Source organism: Phoxinus phoxinus, assembly GCF_949152265.1.
Source record: "Phoxinus phoxinus genome assembly, chromosome: 25".
Taxonomy (NCBI): Eukaryota; Metazoa; Chordata; class Actinopteri; order Cypriniformes; family Leuciscidae; genus Phoxinus; species Phoxinus phoxinus.
Window position 1 is genome coordinate 7,939,311 of NC_136900.1, and position 19,585 is coordinate 7,958,895.

At 37.8% G+C, this 19,585-nt stretch overlaps 2 long non-coding RNA genes across 3 annotated transcripts in view; one reads left to right on the forward strand and one right to left on the reverse strand.

Annotated features, from left to right (window-relative positions):
- Nucleotides 1–19,585, reverse strand: part of LOC306993570 — a 53,916-nt gene that overhangs the window by 15,735 nt on the left and 18,596 nt on the right. Inside the window, exon 1 of one of the 2 annotated variants that reach the window (XR_013796478.1) lies at nucleotides 17,904–19,551. The exons of the other annotated variant lie outside the window; for it this stretch is intronic. This is a non-coding gene — a long non-coding RNA (uncharacterized lncRNA). Of the gene's footprint in view, nucleotides 1–17,903; nucleotides 19,552–19,585 lie in introns of those variants that run through there. 2 annotated transcript variants of the gene reach the window in all.
- Nucleotides 1–19,585, forward strand: part of LOC306993571 — a 53,133-nt gene that overhangs the window by 10,474 nt on the left and 23,074 nt on the right. Inside the window, exons 2-4 of the long non-coding RNA XR_013796479.1 lie at nucleotides 14,038–14,185; nucleotides 15,916–16,048; nucleotides 17,093–17,181. This is a non-coding gene — a long non-coding RNA (uncharacterized lncRNA). The remainder of the gene's footprint in view (nucleotides 1–14,037; nucleotides 14,186–15,915; nucleotides 16,049–17,092; nucleotides 17,182–19,585) is intronic.

Consider the following 19,585-nt stretch of genomic DNA (forward strand, 5'->3'; position numbering starts at 1 on the left):
GGATTTCCAGACGTGCATTTCTAGTGCTTTTGTCAGCGGTATTTTGCTTATTGTTGAGCTGTTAAATGTTAAATTCAGCCATAAAACAGTAAAGCTCACTGTATATTTGATCTCATAAATGCATTTGCTATTAAAAGGTCTTTCCGTGACAAAGTTTTTCCATTATTTACGGATAAATGAGAGTCGTTGTTTGAGTATTCGTCCACAGTAAAACATTTTTTTTTTAAAACGTGTTAGTAAGTCAAAACGTCCATGTTTAATATTCTTATATTGCACATTTTAGTCTCTACACATTTTATTTGTGCGCTTTACATACAAGCACGAAAGCAATCTCTCTGGAATCTGCATGAGGAGTTGACTAAACCAATGCAATGAACAAGTGTGTTTGTTATACAAAAACGGTAGATATTACAATCAGCCCTCGAGAAATCATAAAAATTCTGAGCACATATCTCAGTTTACTCAATCTGGGATGTGTGTGTTTGGATGCATGCATCTGATGAACTCCCAAAACAAAGTCTTACAATATTCACTCGAGCTCCTCGTGTTGTTACAGCTCGAAAGCGTGAAACTTTAGCCATTACTAGAAAAAGAACCGGCCAAAGACAACATTAAGCAGCTTCGCTTGAGTCACGCTTGGCCATATTAAACATCCGTCGAGCTGTTTCGTAACCGAACATGAGTCGAGCTCTTCCTCGTGTTCGCACTGATGGTTTCCACAGGTTGAAGGCTAGAGTCGGCCATTGGTTTTGATTGAAGAGCAACGGTCTCAGGGATAGCTGGCTGAGTTAGGGCCGACTCGGGAATGGCAAACGGCCTAATGAGAATAAATGAGTTGCTGTTGGCGTTCCTCAAGCCTGTGATCAGCTCAGGAAAGAGGAGGAACTGGCCTGCTGATTTCCTATTGGCTGGATTGTGACTGGGTGCGGATGGTAATGGATATTTTGATTGGTGTGCTAGTGATGCATCTCTGACTACTTAGTAAAAGGCACCATTGTGGATCCAGATTGAATATAGGCATTTTTGTCTGTTCCAGTGGTGGAAAAAAAAAAGCTTGAGTTTAAAAAACACCAGAGTCATGGGTTCGATTCCCAAGGAATGCACGAACTGATTACATATGTGACCGTGGGCCACAAAACCAGTCACATTCATTTTTTTTCATTTGAGAATTATACATCACATGAAAGCTGAATAAATAAGCTTTCCATTAATGTATGGTTTGTTAGGATAGGACAATATTTGGCTGAGATGCAACTATGAAAATCTGGAATCTGAGGATGCAAAAAAAATCAAAACATTGAGAAAATCTCCTTTAAAGTTGTGCATTTATGTTCACGATTGTGCTGCATTCACTCACAAAAATAAAGTTTTATATATTTACGGTAGGAAATTTACTACATATCTTCATGGAACATGATCTTTACTTAATATCCTAATGATTTTTGGCATAAAAGAAAAATCTATAATTTTGACCCATACAATGTATAGTTGGCTATACCCGTGTGACTCAAGACTGGTTTTGTGATCCAGGGTCACATATATATATATATATCACATTTATATATATAGGCCTACATTGAACGCAAGTGGCTTTGGATAAAAGCATCTGTTAAATGCATGAATGTAAATGTAATGCAAAATGTCTCACTTGACTTAATATACACATGTGCTGAATGTTTCAAAATGTGCCACGGCACTGTGAGCAGTTTGATGGTTTAACATTTGAAAATGAAGAAATTAAGACAGCCATAAATATTAGTATTGTAATTTTACAGTTGTACAATAAAATCATTATTATTATTGTTTATACTCAATTTTATTATTTTTCAGTTAAATATTACAAAAGTAATAGTTTATATTTTTATTCAGCTCTTTATTTAGATATGTTTTTGGTATTATTATTATATTTTAGAGCCATAATAATATATAAACACAAACGTTTGTTAAAATCGTACAATAATTGTAACAGTCCTACAAAAGTACAGTCCTTTTTAGCCGTTTTTATTTAGCTTCATCGCCAGTCTCGTGAAATCATTAAACCCTCATTGTGTTTTGTGAAGTTGCTTGCTTTTTAATATTTTAACATTTTCTTTGTTCTAGTTTTCCAGTTGTGTGCAAATTCAGCTTTAGCATGCCCAGCTTTAGCATGCCCAGCTTTAGCATGGCTGTTTTCCATAAGGAGCCATTCATTCATGACACGTTCTTGCACTCCAAACGGCTAGATGAAATGCAATGAATCAAAATGCATTCTCCAGATTTAGTGTGACATGTCAACTTAAGATCACGGGACTCGAGACGCTAAAAAAAAACATGTGTCCTGTCTCGGTGAATGACTTGCATAAAAGTATTAAAAGCTGTTTTATCTTGGGATAAGAATATAAATGCAAATTTTGAGGACATAGTCTTGATAGTCTGCACATCTCCCTCTGCTTACTAAGAATTATGTATCGGTTTATGCACACGCGTGCAATACGAATGACAAACGAGTACCGTCTGCTAGCTGCGAAAAAAGCCATGTAACCTCAAAGAACCGATGTAGAACACATTAATGCCCTCTCTGCTAAAATAGAGCAGCTAATTTCATGCTACAGTCTCTGCTTTATTTCATTTTAATCACTATAGATGTTTTATTTTTCTCCGGGATCATTTAGAGACTGTCTATTCCTCCCATAGTGCCACATTATTAGCGGTTAGCTTCGATCCCAAACCCGTCCAGCAGTTCGGATTTCTATTTATAAGCTAACTGCTAATGGCAAAAACACTTGCTAACCTAATTTTATGAACGCTTTTAATGGGCCAGAAGAAAGTTAAATCAGGAAAAAGCCACTAAAGACAGGGCTTTGAAATGAAAGCTGAGCTTTTGGCCGAGGACTTTTCTCTGTGCCGCTTCCATAAGCTAATGTTTCTGCCAGAGGGAGTTTGGATGGAGCGCGGCCCAGAATCAGCCGTTACGGCCCGGTTTCAGCGGAGGTGTGTTGTGAGCGAATGGCTTCCATTTGGAGCTTTGCTGAATTCAGCACTTTTTACAATTAATTGTACTTTTCTAGCAAGTTTCTACACTCTCAGAAGAAAAGGTTCTATATGGAATCTTCTTCATCATCATATATAGAACCTTTAGTTCCTTTAGAATCTTTTGAATCAGTTTTCTTCTTCTTCTGCTCTTGAAGTCTATGGCAGCCTATAGAGCCATATGAGGGAAAATGATGCAATTTGGCACACTGATAGAGGACAGTCTGAACATTAAGCATAGCAAATTTTGAGTCTCTAACTCAATCTCTTTAGCGCCACCAACTGTCCAGATTTGTGCTTCCATTTAAAGCTGAAGTCGGCAATATTTTTTTGATCATATTCACTGAGACCGACACTTTGCTCCGACGGGGTTCTTTTTTTTTTTTTTACACGCTTCTACCTCCACTTGGAGCGTGTTATTTGTTTTGCAAAAATTCACCGCTCCCGGTTCTTCTGGTCCAATCAGTGCAGGGCTGTGTGAGATCTGACTGTCAATCACAGTTCGTGCACACGCCACAGATCCCCCCTCCCCCCTCGCGCACGTTACAATATCACATGCACACGCCTGAAGTTCGCAGGTGTGTTGGATTGTACGAAGCTTGATGGCTGAGAGAAAATCTACTAACAAGCTTCCAATTCCTCGGTTAACAAACAGAGCTAGGTGGTCAAAAAAAAACAAAGAAAAGAAAATTATGCTAAAGAGACGGGCATGTTCCCAGAAAATCTGGTACACACGCACTGACGAGCACGAAGCCGATGGGAGGGTGCTCGTGGTATTGGGGGAGGGGCATGAGAGTTGTAAACATTCAACATTTTGAAAGTCCCATCAATCAGCCAGACTTGCCGACTGTAACTTTAATGCTATAACTTTTGAACCATAAGGGCTGGAAACAAAAATGTATTTCCTTGGTTCAAGGCGATTCGACTCGTACACGATTCGAATCATGAAAAGTTTTCCGACATTTTGAATTTCCTGAAAAACCTTCTCGTCCTAGACAGCTCATCCGATTTTCACCAAAATTGGCTCACATCATCTTCAGGCTATGCTGGCAAAAAGTTATGGTAACACTTGTATGAGAAACATATTCACTATTAACTACTTTTGCCTCAATAAACTCCTAATTAACTGCTTATTAATATTAGTACGGTAGTTTTTGTAGCGTTTAAGTTTAGGTATTAGGTAGGATTAAGAGATGTAGAATAAGGCATTAATAAGTGCTTTATAAGTTCTAATAAACAGCCAATATCCTAGAAATATGCATGCTAATAAGCGACTAGTTAATAGCGAGAATTGAACCCTAAAATAAAGTGTTACCAAAATTATTAAAAGCATTTTGATAAACCAAACCGTTCTCGAATAACGCGCAAACGAATTTGACGAAGAGAACGCCAGATTGGGTGTGAGGCTATATGTTAACTCTGCAACGCTTAAACTCTGGATGTGTCTTTGATCACACCACATCGATTTGCTTAAAAGAAAGTTATGAGCAATTTAATCATATTTTAAGTGATTGTATTTGTAAGTAGTTTACGTTTTAAACGTTTTACAGGACCATACATACTATTTCAGTCATTCTAATGAAAAATTACACATTTAATTAGATGCGCTACTTGCAAAATTGACAAGCAATTTAATCTGACCAATCAGAGCAGAGTAGACCAATCACAACAGACTGGGCCATCTGACCAATCAGAGCAGAGTAGACCAATCACAACATAATGGGCCATCTGACCAATCACAACAGACTGGGCTATCTGACCAATCAGAGCAAAGTAGACCAATCACAACAAACTGGGCCATCTGACCAATCAGAGCAGAGTAGACCAATCACAACAGACTGGGCCATCTGACCAATCACAACAGACTGGGCTATCTGACCAATCAGAGCAGAGTAGACCAATCACAACAGACTGGGCCATCTGACCAATCAGAGCAGACTGGGCCATCTGACCAATCACAACAGACTGGGCTATCTGACCAATCAGAGCAGAGTAGACCAATCACAACAGACTGGGCCATCTGACCAATCAGAGCAGAGTAGACAAATCACAACAGACTGGGCCATCTGACCAATCAGAGCAGAGTAGACCAATCACAACAGACTGGGCCATCTGACCAATCAGAGCAGAGTAGACCAATCACAACAGACTGGGCCATCTGACCAATCAGAGCAGAGTAGACCAATCACAACAGACTGGGCCATCTGACCAATCAGAGCAGAGTAGACAAATCACAACAGACTGGGCCATCTGACCAATCAGAGCAGAGCAGACAAATCACAACAGACTGGGCCATCTGACCAATCACAACAGACTGGGCCATCTGACCAATCAGAGCAGAGCAGACCAATCACAACAGACTGGGCCATCTGACCAATCAGAGCAGAGCAGACCAATCACAACAGACTGGGCCATCTGACCAATCACAACAGACTGGGCCATCTGACCAATCAGAGCAGAGCAGACCAATCACAACAGACTGGGCCATCTGACCAATCACAACAGACTGGGCCATCTGACCAATCACAACAGACTGGGCCATCTGACCAATCACAACAGACTGTGCCATCTGACCAATTGGAGCAGAGCAGGCTCGCAGAACCGAGGGGTTTAGAGAGACTGAATCTTCAAACGAAGCGCTTCAGACTCTGAGAGAAATGAGCTGATGCTGCGATGTATATTATGAGTAAATGAAAGTGTGTTTTGACCTTGGATGCTGGTGAACCTTTTGTAGGAGACGAACAAAACTACATTAGAAACCTTTAAAACAGCATAACGGCACTTTAAATGCAAAATCAGCGTTCCTTCAATAAACACTTGTGCGTTTTGTTTTGTGAAGTTGCTTACTTATGCATCGTGTTGTTTCTCAATTCACATATATTTCTGATTGGGTGATTCGTTAGTTGCGTTGTGTGTAAGCGACTGAATCAATCTGAACACTTGGCGAGATGCGTAGTTTGATACCAGCGCACGTTCAGAGCCTGAACCGATTTCTGTGGGAAATGAAGATTTGGAAGCGACGAAGGCTTCAGGTTTGCAGAAGCCATTATAACTCCTTGTGTGAGAGAGAAAAGACACTTGGATCACTCTTGGCAGTTTATATTTCCATTATAGGACGGCTATTCGGCATCAGATATTGTGTTTCTCATGTGGAATCTATTTATACCGAACAGTATTATGCTGTAAACTGGGTCACATTTATGGGCTTTCAATCCGGGAATGAAAATAAAGTAGGTTAATTTCATTAATTGATGGATTAAATTCAAACGTATGCATTAAAAAGAGGGTTTTAATGTATAATCAAGTAAAGTGGATTCTGGGCTATCCTTCAAATGGCGTCCAGTCAGCGTTGGGCTGCACAATTAATTGAATTTGTAATCGCGATTAAAATTACGTGTGCCACAATTATGTAATCGTTAAAAGGCGCAATTACCAAAAAATAAATAAAAATCCCCATTGTTTGAATTTTATTTTTAGTATAACATTACAATACCGTGCATATTTTTTACTTTGGTTTCTTTACATAAATAATAAATATATTTGACGTTTGAGGCGTAATGCTATAGAGAAGCAATAAACGTTGTTCAGGAAGAGTGTTTTTTTTTATCTTGTTTATTTTGATATATCAATATGGTCAATACGCTTCAAACAATGATATAAAGCTATTCAAAACATCATTCAATGTGAATTGTGATAATCGTAATTAATAATCCCTATTACAATTTCAAGGGAATAATTATGATAATTATGATTTTTGTCATAATCGTGCAGCCCTAAGTCAACACTTTTCGACTAGAACCCAAGTCGTGTGTGTGTGTGTGTGTGTGTGTGTGTGTGTGTGTGTGTGTGAGATATTTCAGTCATGGTGATGACATCGTGCTGTGGTGTCTTGTTGTTTTAAGCTTTTAGTGGCAGGGTTTAGTGTGAGTTACGAGCTGAGAGATTGAGATCTCGACGGGCCGGCCCTCATTTGCACGTTTATGTTATTAATGTGGATTTCTTCTCTGAACGATGGATGGCTTTTGCTCTGGGCTCTGAAAGTAGTGACGGACTACAGATTGATGGGGTTTTTCGGCACATTTGATTGGATTTTGATTTCAGTTTGGCGACTGTAATATTATGAGATCTTCTCTTTAAAAGTAATTAGACTTGTTTCGCTTATAGAAATCTGATATATCGCATGGTAATGCATGGAAAACACACACATATGTGACCCTGGACCACAAAACCAGTCACATGGGTCATTTTTTTTTAAATTGAGATTTATATATTATATGAAATCTGAATAAATAAGCTTTCCATTGATGTATGGTTTGTTAGGATAGGACAATATTTGGTCGAGATACAACTATTGAAAATCTGGAATCTGAGGATGCAAAAAAATGGAAACATTGAGAAAATCTCCTTTAAAGTTGTGCATTTATGTTCACGATTGTGCTGCATTCACTCACAAAAATACATGTTTTATATATTTACGGTAGGAAATTTACTAAATATCTTCATGGAACATGATCTTTACTTAATATCCTAATGATTTTTGGCATAAAAGTAAAATGGATAATTTTGACCCATACAATGTATAGTTGGCTATTGCCACAGATATACCCGTGCGACTCCAGACTGGTTTTGTGATCCAGCGTCACATATGATGAACTTTTTAAATGGATATTTACAGTCTTGTATTCGTAAATCAACCATGATTGTACCATCAATATTTGCGTTGCTTTTTATGGTTTGTTAATAAACAATGAATATTAAAAATCAAAATCGATTAATTTTTTTTATTTTTTTTTTACAATGTTAAACAGACAGACCGATAGATTGACATAATGTTAATAATGTTAACATTATTAATGTTAACAAACCACAAATGTTAATAATTAACATATTGTATACTTCATTTCTGATTACTTTGTGTGCGAGTGCGACTGTGTGCGAGTGAGAGTTTGTGTGAGTGAGTGAGTGTGTGTGTGTGTGTGGGCATGCAAGTGTGTGTGTGAGAGTGAGTGAGTGAGTGTGTGTGCGTGTGTGTGTGTGTGTGCGTGTGTGTGCTGGAGGGTCACTGTACTGTTTCTCCAGCTGCTGTGTGTCTTGTGTTACTAACACTATGCATTTGAATTAAAGTCTGTGTATATTTACTCACCTCCGTCTGGCCGGTGCACTTATTCCCCTCCTGACCCAGACAGCACCTGTCTATCGCGTGTGTGTGTGTGTGTGTGTGCGTGTGTGTGTGTGGACTCGGTGACCCGCGTGCTTAGAGTGTTTTAATGAACAGAGAGTCTCGCTGTAGTTCATCGGCCTCTCAGACGGTTCTCTGGACACGATCAAGGTCAGTCCTGGAATCCATAATCATAATGCCAGCTTTGCTTTGATATTGATCCACCGATGATAATGTTTAATATCTGTCTGGAGAAGCGCTGGTTATAGTTTAATCCCATAATGCTTCATTATTTTAATGCAGATGTCGGGTGCTCTTTGCTCTCTCAGATTTTGGATCGGTTCCCTGTGCTTTTAGCTTTTGTGTATTTGTGTGTGTGTGTGTGTGTGTGCGTGTGCCTGTGCCTCATTTAGCCAGAGATGAGCTTTACATGACATGCTGAACTTCTTTCTTTTTATCTTTACTAATTACAATACTTAAGTTTAATTTAGAAACTTTAAATTAAATTAGTGATAAAAGGTTAGTGACCGATTACATATAAAGTGTGTTTTTTAGCCTATAATCTTAATTTTTAAGAAATAAAAACCACAAATGAAATCTTTAATATTCTTTAATTAATTTTTATATTTAATTTAAATACAAAATAATATTTAATAATATTTAATATATTCAATTATTATTAAATAATTGTATCATATATATTAAATTATTATTATTTAATATACATTTCATTTCATTTATATGTAATTTAACTCTTTCTATTTATCCAACTACATTGTATTAAATATGTTTGAATGTGCTCTGCGAGTTGTAGTTATAGTTATGTTAATATTTTGTGGTTTTGCCAGAGAAGAACAGATGGTCTTCAAGTAAATCTTCTTGCCTGTGATATTTTTGGAGACGAACAGATTTTTCCGAGCTCACACTGATTTACAGTACGTGTCCTGCAGAAAGAGGAGTGTGTAGTTCATCCATGAGGAGGCGCTGGTGTTTCTTGAACTGATGACAGTCACACACACATTTAATATCTGACTCAGTTTATTTATTTATATCTGACGCAAATTAATTATCAAAGGAAGTTCACCGTTTGTATTGTCATATTGTTTGAGGTCGACCGTAATAATATTTCTGAGCTTATGGATGTCCTTTTTAGGGCTAGACAATATGGATAAAGTGTGTGTGTGTGAGAGTAAGTGTGTGTGTGTGTGTCTGTCTGTGCGTGCGTGTGTCTGTGCGTGTGTGTGTGTGTGGTTGATTGTGAGTGTTTGAGTGCGTGTGTGTGTGTGTGTGTGTGTGTGTGTGAGATTGTGAGTTTGAGTGTGTGTGTGTGTGTGTGTGTCTGTCTGTGCATGCGTGCGTGTGTGTGATTGTGAGTTTGAGTGTGTGTGTGTGTGATCGTGAGTTGAGTTTGAGTGTGTGTGTGTGTGTGAGATTGTGAGTTGAGTTTGAGTGTGTGTGTGTGTGTGATTGTGAGTTGAGTTTGAGTGCGTGCGTGCGTGCGTGCGTGCGTGTGTGCGTGTGTGTGTGTGTGTGTGTGTGTGTGTGTGTGTGTGTGTGTGTGTGAGTAACTGAGTATCTTTGAGCTCTGTGTTGTTCCTCAGGCTGTTATATACTCCGTGATCTGCGGTGGTTCTGTCGTGTCTGTGTGTTATCAGGTGTGGGACAGATGCAGAACGAACAGAAACCAGTGAACTGGACAACACTGGGTCTCTAGAGACCAGAGAAACACAAACCAGAGGGATTAGAGAACAGGTCCAAACGTCTTTAACAGATCAACACAGAGAGAGATGCTTACATGAGGAGTTATTTACTGTCCTAAAGTCCCTTCCTCAAAGAAACCTTCATACGACTGGAGAAGAGTTATGAGCTATTCAGACTACCTATGATACTTTTGAATCCTTATGAAATCTGTAATCACTATAAACTACAAATCTATGTTTCCAAACAAGAAGTAACATCATATAGAGTTGAAACGACATTTTTGGGTGTACTGTCCCTTTAAGAGCCCACTTAAAAACGCCCAAATGTGTCAGACGTGTTTCAGAAGTGATCAAATGACTGAAGTATCAATTGTGTGTAATTCACCGTGTGTGAGCGTCAGAGTCAAACTAAAGTGTCGTGTGTGGAGCTGAGCAGCTCGTATTCCCCAAACAAAAGGAAAATGTTTGATTAAAAAGACAAACAGAAGGCTAACCGATGAAGAGAGAGAGAGAACGGTCCGTCGCAACAGTTAACTCTCCCAGCGGAGCAATGCATTCTGGGACTTTTGGCTTTCTGACAGACTGCCTGCGAAGTGACCTGACAATACTCGGTTACGCTGGACGAATGTCAACTAACTCCAGTGGACAATGAGACGCGGTTTATAGTCCGTTCAACTGAACTTTAAAGCTGCTTAATAAACGCTCAAATCTTCAGTTTAATCCGAGATTCTGTCTGACTACATTTCAACTTCAGCATGCATATAAAAATGCAATTATGCCGTTTATTAGGAATACTTAAAATGAAGACACTTGCTTTTATTACTCTGCATACATGCATGCCAAAATAATTTCAGTTTATTAGGAATACACACATTTTCAAAGCAATTAAAATACTATTCAAGATGCTTTTGGATGCAACTTGATGTCCTCCTCAGGAAGTTGATTGTGTGTGTGTGTGTGTGTGTGTGTGTGTGTGTGTGTGTGTGTGTGTGTGTGTGTGTGTGTGTGTGTGTGTGTGTGTGTGTGTGTGTGTGTGTGCGTGTGCAGTCACATAATAAAAATACTAAAAACTAAACTAAAATTAAAGCTGAGAATATAAAAATAAATATTATATATATAAAAAATGAATAGTATATAAATAAACTTTAGAACAATCATTAATAATTATTTATAGTTAGTTATTTATTATTATAGTTATCGTCCATGAACGGGCCTTAAGACCAAGAATATGTACTATTAAGAACATGCTAATAAATGTTCATATTGTCGGTCCTACAAAATGTGTATTAAGGACGTTCTTTTTCTGGTTGCCACAATCAGTGTGTAGAACATCATGTAAAGCAGAGGAGTGCGACTTCAAGCCACAAGACTGGTGTTGATCTTTACGGGTCTTTAATAGACATTTAAACCAGTTCGTCACAAACCAGGTTGAAACATGCGAGTGTTTGCTGCGTTTTCACACCAATCCTGAGGATCTACACTCAACTCTCTCTCTCTCTTTCTCTCTCTCTGTCTCTGTGTCTCTCTCTCTCTGTGTCTCTCTCTCACACTCTCTCTCTCTCTCTCTCTCTCTCTTTCTCTCGGTGTCTCTCGCCCCATCCCTCCTCCAGGCTTGGGGTCGCTGCACAAAAGCAGCAGCTCTATCTGCATACGCTCTTCATAAAGAGGCTTTTGTGGTGTGTGTGGCACACGTGACCCGCGGAGACAGACAGGCCGAGAGACAGACAGCTCTACCTATTGAAACGGATGAAGTTGGGGGTGGGGGGATTATTGAGAAAAGCCCCCCGTGAACCCCGTCTCTTTCTCTCGTGTCTCATTAGGTGAGCGCAGGAGAACGGCTGGTTTAACGGCACACACACACACACACACACATCCAATACTTCATCACGTTCACAAGTCAAAGTCAGCTTCTCTTCAGCTGAATCGAGGTCGAGATTTAGATGTCAAACTATTACGATTTTAAATGGAAAAAATGGCTAGCTTATTGTAGACACAAAATATAGAGAGATTGTTTATATATATATAAAGTAATTTTATTTGATGATATTGAAGTATTTGTGTTCCTAAGCTTTTGTTTCTCTGTTGTTATCGTAGTGCAGGGTTATCATTGTTTACTACATTTTTGTTCAAAAGCTGAAATGAAATATAAATATTAGATTTAAAACGTCATGAAAATTTGAGATGTTGCATGACATCTAGATAAAATAACAAGTTCAAGTTGAAGCACTAAAAATAATTAGAAGTGCATGAAAAATAAAACTGGCATAAAAATAAATGAAAGCTAAATAGAAACATGAAAAATGAAATATTACGTATTTGACGCACGTAATACAATTACAAAAAATGTAACTGATATTTTCAAATTGCTGGCTTGTTGTAAACTCAAAATATAGGTTTGATTTAAAATAAAGGGTTTAATTATTTTTAAAATGACTTTATTTGATTTGTTTATGTACTTGATGAAATCTGAGTATATTTGTAATTGTTTGCTTTTGTTGTGGCTTTTTAATAAAAAACAATGTAAGAAAACATTATTACAGTAAATATATAAGTAAATAATTTTTACTTGTAAGTTTTTAAAAGCAGATCTATATGTGCATTTAAGTTTAGTAAATACTTTTTTTTAGGCCAAATTTAATATTTTTGAACGTAATATGATTGCAGGGTTTGGACGAGAATATAACAGACATTTTTGTTGCAATTTATTAAGTGTCAAATGTGTTTAAAATATATATATATATTAAAAACGAGTGTGATGATCATTGCTAAATGTGTTTATCGTGATCAGTGCTCAAGCTAAAACCAATGAAATGAAGAAATTATCAATATTATTTTATGATCAGAGACATTATTCATTATTTTGCTGTTGACCCTCAGTTTTGTGTCTTACTTCTACGGTATTTGGACACAAATAAAACTCTCTGCATATCATTGCATTACATATTTGCTGTGATATTTATGTCCTTTATTGTAAAGAAAGATGCACAAGCACACCTTTAAAACTAATCATTTGCAATAAAAACAAATAAGTTCAAATAATAAAGTTGAAATGCTTAACCAACAGTCAGTATTATGTTAGTGTTTGTTTGTTGAACATGTTAATAGTTAATATGATTCTCGAACTGCGGATTCAAAGACATTCAAACTGAGAAAATTATGACATTTTCAATGACATTCAGGCTTTTTTAAGCATCCAAATATTTTTTGCATGATACCGTTTGTACAACCATGAAGGATTATTGCATTTATATTGCCCGGTTATTAGAAAAAGATACTTTTACGAGCTGTAAATATTCATAAAATGAAGAATGCATTAAAGAAAATGAATGAATTAAAAGTTAATCCATAGAATGATCCGATGAAGGAACCTGTGATGCGCGTGACGGAACCCTGGAAGGTTCCGAACAGAAGCTTCTCATCTAAGAGTGTAAATGTCTGGAACGTGCGACGATGACGACGTTGAAGGAATTGCAGACGGACTTTAAGCAATCACAAACTCAAGCTCTTTTAAATGGCTTTCAAATGTATTTCACAATCATAGAGGATGTAGTTGTTGCACAAATCAGAGCTCGTTCAATGTTAATGATGTTTGCGTTCACAAAAAAAAAAACGTGTGACCTCAGATAAGTCGTTTTGTTGCTCGTAATGTATCAAAAATCTGTGTGTGACATGCAGAAGTGCATTTTAATGTGTTTATGTGCAATCACAGAAGACAGACACACTGTGTGTGTGTGTGTGTGTGTGTGTGTGTGTGTGTGTGTGTGTGTGTGTGTGTGTGTGTGTGTGTGTGTGTGTGTGATTAGCTGGGTGTGTCGAGTTCGACCCGAGGAACGATGATGATGATGATCATGTCCAAAAGCACATGGCTGACGTGGCAGATCCGGGTCCGAACGCCACTGGATTCAATGCACTTTATAACTCAATTTGTCCACAAACGTTTTTTTTTAAGTGTGTTTTTTACGGTCTCCGCAGTTCAGATTCAGAAGTTGCACGAATTTGCATGCTGTTATTCACACAAGGACATTTTCAAGTTGAGAGCTGGGAAATATCATGCTTTTCAACTCACTCTCCGGTTCAATATAATTTGCACCTGAAGTTTAAAAAAAAATAGTTTTTCTCTTCTAAGCTGAGTTTGTCCCTCTCTCTTTTTATTTGGTTGCTGTGCGCCAGGTCACGTCCCGTGCCAGCTTCGCATGAAGAGCGGCCCAAACACAAGGACACACACACACACACACACGGACACACACACACACGACAGGAAGACTGCAAGAGAAGAGCTGAAGCCCTGCAGAAGAGATGTGATGAACTCGATGAGCGGGTGAGTTGAGTTTATATGTCGTTTGCAGTCGTTTGTTTGATTGACAGGTCTCAATAGCTATGTTTAAACTAAAGATCTCATATCATGACAAGAACAAACAAAAATGTTGTTTAAAAAGCCATTTGAATTGTATAAAAATGTTTGCTCGTGTCATTTATCAACATTGGGGAAAAGTCAGTGGTTTGTTTTTGCAAAGTTTGTTCTTGTTAAGGAAGTTTTTTTGTTAATTAACTTTGTAAATAGTTTGTATTTAACGTGATTTTTAGCTCATCTTCATCAACCAGTGTGCGAATTTGCGCATAATATTTTTGTTTGTTAATGGATAGATTATCTACGAACAAAATAAGACAAGCTTGCTTGTTATTACAACCAAGGAAAAATGTGATATCATGAGAAGTGATATTGAGTGAATTTATGATTTATTTATAATTCTATTTTGTGGAAGAATTATATGACATGTGAAGTGTCTTTACACTGGTGTTTGAATTGTTCTGGATGTGTGTTATATTCACACACATTTATTAATTGTATAAAGAATACGTTTTTTTAATTTTTTTATGGGTTATTAACAGAACATTTTGTGTTAACTGAATATAGAATATTATATAATGAAAACATGTAGCCAGCCTGTGAATCGTCTGAGTAAAAAAAAAAAAAAAATGTATATATAGTTAATCTAAAAATAATATTTGGCCAAATTAGTGTAATTACATTTGCACACAATTTACTTAAATAGCCTACTTAAAAGGTGTTAAAAAGTGTTTTTAATGTCTGAATTTTATAAATATTGATATAGACAGAGTTCATCGAAAAATAATTTTTAATAGCTATTGTGTGGCTTAGGGTTAGTCACACATTTTAAATATCAGGAATTTCATGGGAAAAAAACATGGATATTTTATTACTTTTTTGTCTTGTTCTTGACACACACACACACACACACACACACACACTTGTTTTCACAATGGTGCTGTATATTTTCCCCTTACAATATTTAGTTTTAGGCATACATGCATAATAATTATTCATAAATATATTTCATATTTAAGGTGTTGCCACACAATTTTAAAGGGGAACAATGTAATCTTTTATATAATTGATAATGCTACTGAAGTTTTTTAACACACTTAATACAATAAATATTGCATCATCTACAGGAGGTTAAAAAAAATGGTTAGAGTAATCATTTATATTACATAATTGATCAAATTAATTATTAATTCGGCACTACAAACTTTGGCAACACTTTACTTAAAGCCGTCATGTATAATGCATTATAAAGGTGCTAATAATATACGTTGTACAAATAATTGTAACCAAAGTTAAAATGCATTATAATATTTGCAGATTCCTTATTACATCTGAAATTGATTGTTTGTCATGTATTTTAATATATTATAACGGTGTTTTATAACTGTGGTTTAAAATTATTCATGAGATCATACAATGCATTATATGATGCATAATTAATGCATTTAAAAATTCATTTATAATGCATTATAAAGTATTTCCCAAATGTTCTTTCAAATACAACTCTAGTGTAATAAATTATGAAAAAACAACAATGTTCTTTCCTTTTATAATGTATTTGATTTACACAGAACATTTTGCATGTAATATTATCATGAGGTTGTTAAAGAGATTTAAACGAATGCCAACTTTTTTAATTTCAACATTTATATTCAAATAAACTAATATGAAGGGCGTGATTGGTTTCTGTGTCCGATCAGGTGCTCGCGCGAGAACCCGGTGTCGCTCGGATGGTGCCAGAGGTCAAGGGTCAGCAGCAGTTAATAAGAGGAGCTGTCTGAGGTCCCACAGGTCATTCCCAAGGGGCTGACCCGCTTGTCGGCAACACTTAACGTGAGCGTAATCTTTACCCCGTCAAAGCAAACAAATGTCGCACCCTCTCAATTTAGCTTGAACAGCCCCTTGAGTAACGCTTTTGACCCGGGGGTCGTGACCTTTCTGTCTGACCCAGTGGGGAGTCAATGGAGCAGTCGTTTAGGCACGCGTGGGGGTCAGAGGTCAGACCACCTCAAACGGCCCATGCCGCCTTTTTTGTGTGACGTCGGGAACGGAGTTTATCTGTGAGACGCTTGTTTAAATGTGGATTTGTTTGGAGGAGCATATTCAAATTGCGTCTTAACGTTGCATATTTTAATTGTGTCCAATTTGCATGTTTGAACAGAGACTGATTTTGCCTTCAAAGTTTAATTTTAAAAGTAGAAACAAACAAAAGCTGCTATTTTTTAAGAATAATTACGTTTAAACTCATAGTATTTATGTTTCCGGACATGAAAGAGAATCTCAGTTCTCGGCGCTCAAAGATCCTGCTGGCTTTTATTTGTCCAGCATTTCCTGTTGCGACAAACACTTGTGTGTGTGTGTGTGTGTGTGTGTGCCTCGTCCAGGTTACTCACCCATGTGAACGCGGCCTAACAACAGGCCAACATCACGATATCAAATAATGCAATGCTGACTAAAATGTTCAGCGAAACATTTGTGCTAGTTGGCATATTATTTCATTTTCAATGTCCAGTTAAAGTCTGGGGCATCGGATGATTTCGCAAGGACAAGGATCCATGGGGAGAATTGTCCAAATATAGCTTCTCTTTCTAGAGAAAGAAAACTGCATTGCATTAAAATAAATACAAATGCATTCAATTTAAGGCGAGAAATGCATTTAATTTTAATGCAATTATTATGCATTTTAATTGTGATTTTTAATGCAACTTTAGAAAAAAACTGAACATTTGTTTCATCCATGCATTTTTTTAATGTGTAAAGAAGGAAAAATGTGCATCACTTACTGTTACACTCGTTTAAAAAATACACATGATTAAGCAAAACGTGTTTTTCACAATGCAATCTTTATTGTTTCCTGTTTGCGTGTGTTTCTCACAGAAGTCATCATAAAGGCGTCAGATACAAGACAGTCGCCATCTCCGAAATGGAGGCTGCCGCCATTTTGTGCTGAACGTGGCCTCAGAGAGGTGAAGTATTTCTGTGCCATGTCAACGTTAGCATTATGTTTTCAACAGTCCTCATGTTCTAGTATCACGGCATTGACTCAAATTCATCGTATAATCAGGAATCCGTGTGTTTTTAGCATGTAGCATCTTTCACACATTTTCCTCTGCTAGCATTGCATTGCATTGATTGTGAATGAATGCACATTTGAGATTGGGTGTGATGCATCTCAAAAACACTGCTCTGCTCTGTCCCTGCGTCGTGCTAACGGGAGCCGTGTTTAGACATAAAGGCGGTGTTGAAGTTGGCCAGTAACCTGTAAGCAAATGCAAAAAAAGCTACTAAACGGAGAGCTATATAACAAAAGAAAAAGCGTTTCTGTCCTGCTTGCTCAGTCTTTAGGGATACAATCTGGTATCTCTGAAGTTAGAAATGAAATATAAGCGTGCACGTTTTTATCTGCCTCCCAGAAACGAGGCCACCGATTGGTCAGAAGCCGTGGCGAGATGTGACGTGGGAGGAAAACGACGGGGTCCCAAACTTAACGGCGTAAAACCGTCCAACTCTTTTCTTTTTTTTTTTACACGAACGCATTAACTCTGCATTGGCCTGGTTGTGTGTGTTAGTGTGCGAGGACAGACGCGAGCCAGCGCCGGAGGGAATGCGTCGGCCATGTTAGATCAGTCCGAGCGCAGCATTCACACTTTCAGACACAGAAACACGCCGGTTAAGAAACAAGCCCCACCTTCTGAAGTGGCACAATCTTCCCTCAGTCCCCAGAGAAACTGCAGAGAGAAGTGTTGAGTAAGTCCACAAGAGGTTTTCGCAGTTCGCAGGCTTTCCCACTTTCTGCCGAGAGGAAGAGCAGAGAGAGAGAGAGAGAGAGAGAGAGAGAGAGAGAGGGAGGGAAAAGTTTGCACAGCGAGTTCGACCCTCGAGGGGTTTCGGGCGCGAGCACAAGAGCAAACAAAATTTTTTTTTTGCTCTGTCCGTTTCCTTTTCATTTATTACAATAGCGCCTGCCACAATTTCAGACACTGGGCAGAAATGAAGGGGAACGAGAGCGGCACTTCTCTAACGGTGGGTGTGTTTGAATGATGTTTGTGCAGTTTTCTTTCCCAGCCTCGCTCGCTCACCGCAAGGGAGGGATTTCAGCAAACGGGGCAGATGGAGGGATGAAGGAGGGATGAACGAGGAGAAGGGAGAGAGAGAGAAAGGGCACATGAGGAGAGCGGCGTTGTGGGGGGCGGAGTCTGTTCATTTTCCCGCTTTCTCATTGGCTGGGAGGTCAGAGTTGTTGTCTAAATCCAGTGTGAAGATTGTGATTGGTTGTTACTTCAAGTACTGGCACTTGTGTGAACCAGTGGCTGATTTTTGTTATCTAACAGATTTTTTTTTGTTTGTTTTGTTTTTTGGATAAACTCCCAAACATCCAAAACTATGAAAATGCATTTTTATTATGATTATCTAAACAAAAAGTGAAAGGAGCATTGACCGTTTCAATGTGAAAATGATTAAATTACAGCTGTCATTTATTCATTGTGGTGTAATTTACATATTATGTCCCCGATTAGTTTTATTTCAGGTTAGTATACTTGCAATGTCAATGAAAACCTCAAGATAAATATAATTTGTTAGCAGAATATTTATACTGTGCATCATTTCCAGTCATTTCTTTAATTATGCGAAGTGTGAAAGTATTAATTATGTCTATTTACGATGATTATGAAATTAAGATAGCTATTTTATTCTAAATTTGTTTTAAATGTAATTTCCGCCACAGAATGAATGGCCGTTTGAGATGTGGTGGAAATGACAATGTATGTCATGGTTAGTTAGTTGACGTGTTAAAAAATTTTTTATGAGAGTTTATTATCCTCAAAGTCGAAAACTTGCTGGTTAAAGTTGACTCAAAAATCATTATTTACTCGCCGTGTGCTTCCAAACCTTCCACACGACTCATGCACTACATCCCAAGTCGTCTGAAGTCACATGAAGCTTTATTTGAGGAATACACCACAGTTTAAGATGTTATTCAATGCAAAACTTTGCAACGTCCAGAACTCAAACTGGGTGCGTTGCGTTCAGACACACACGTGAACCAGTGCCGTTCTGGTTGCATTTAGAAGATTATTCAGAGATCTATACTTACTGTACGCTGTTTGATTTCCAATGCACTATTAAAGCAAACCTTTAAAGCGCCCAATATAATGTTTGTGGGAAAGATGACCTAAAAAAATAAGCCAGCTGGTTTTTATGTTCAGAAACGATGAGGAATTCAAAAGTTTCAAACAGTTTTACGGTGTTCTTCTGCTGCATTTCTACTCATTCTTTCTTTCTTTCTGCTGGGATTATCCATGTGTGTGTGTGTGTGTGTGTGTGTGGGAAAACACACTGAGTCTGCGCGCTGGGGGAGGAGTATCTATG